Genomic DNA, 1,295 nt, shown 5'->3' on the forward strand with positions numbered 1-1,295 from the left:
GGGGCACTCCGGGGTGGGCGGGGATGCCCAAGCCCCCCCCCCAAGTGCGACCCCCTGCCCAGCCGCCATCCCCCCTCCTCCACTCCTGCCATATTTAAAACGCTTCAGCGGCTCAGCGGGGACCACGTTTTACTGCCTTCCTCTTCTGTGTCTCCCAGAGGAGAATCAGCATATTCAGACCTTATCAATCTTTTCAGACACTTCAAGTATTAAAAATTATGGGCTGGATCCAGCCAGCTATTCCACTCCACGTGACTCACGTGATCCCCAGCAGAGTCTTTTTTTTTTGGAGGGGTGGCTAAAGGGGAGTCTTCATTTCTTTCTCACCACCCAGCACAATGGTTTTCTGCATATCTGGGACAAGTTTTTCTGCAGTTCCTGGCTATGTTTTCCTCACTATCAGAAGGAGGGATGACCCAGATGAGTGTGTATGGCTGTCCTTTTTTAAAAATCATATAAATATTTACACATACGTTTTAAACTGAATGTGAAACTCTTTTCTGTCTGCAGAGATGATGCTCGAGTGTTGGCTACCCACAGTGGCTCTCCGAGGTCCATTGATGGGAGGGGCATTCAAGGACCCAGCTCTGGTTTTGCCAGAAACCCGCTTCCTGAAATATAACCCAGATGATAATTTCAACTTGTCTTTTTGTCCTTGCTAACATTAACAAGAATAAAGCATTTCCGAGTGTCTGAAACTAGAACTGTGTCTCTGTGATTTGGAGTAATGGATGGTGTGGACATGCTTTCTATAAATTTCATATTCTGTGCCAATTCTGTTAAACTTTTTTTGGGTGAAATTACAACTTTTAGGTATATTGTTCTACCCTGGGGGAAGCCAGATTTGATTAGCTGGCTCCAGTTCCAAGGTACTAGAGTCCAATGAGTCATTCCTCCGTTTTCCCACAGAAGTCCCATATTTTTTCTCTTTGTCACTACCAGTATATATTACTGGTGTGACAGTCTGGTCTAAAAAGTCCATTTTTTAACTCTTAAAAGCTTCTTCCAGTTAAGAGCTTCAGGCTCTTCCTGGCCAAATTACCTTCTACAAGGGGTCTTGTGGGTCTTGTTTGTTAAAACAATAGAGTTCCAGATCTCTGAACCTTCTCTTCACACTTTAGAAAGAGTGCAGGTAAAAACTAGGTTGGTCATATTGCCTGGTTGGCCAGATTTAACGTGAAATCTGGGTATCTTGCCTGATTCCTGTTTGACTCATTACCTTGCACAGATTCTCAGCTTTCCTTTAAAAGAAAAGGCAAGTCTCTAGACTTTTTAGATCTGGAGACAGCAGGTAG

The 1,295-nt window shown here is 44.2% G+C and overlaps 1 long non-coding RNA gene across 1 annotated transcript in view; it reads left to right on the forward strand.

Annotated features, from left to right (window-relative positions):
• Positions 1 to 621, forward strand: part of LOC107119241 — a 1,368-nt gene extending 747 nt beyond the window's left edge. The window contains exon 3 of the long non-coding RNA XR_001482788.1: positions 511 to 621. This is a non-coding gene — a long non-coding RNA (uncharacterized LOC107119241). The remainder of the gene's footprint in view (positions 1 to 510) is intronic.
• The last annotated feature ends 674 nt before the right edge of the window (positions 622 to 1,295 follow it).

Source organism: Gekko japonicus, unplaced genomic scaffold (assembly GCF_001447785.1).
Source record: "Gekko japonicus isolate JY-2015 unplaced genomic scaffold, Gekko_japonicus_V1.1 scaffold3044, whole genome shotgun sequence".
Lineage (NCBI taxonomy): Eukaryota > Metazoa > Chordata > Lepidosauria > Squamata > Gekkonidae > Gekko > Gekko japonicus.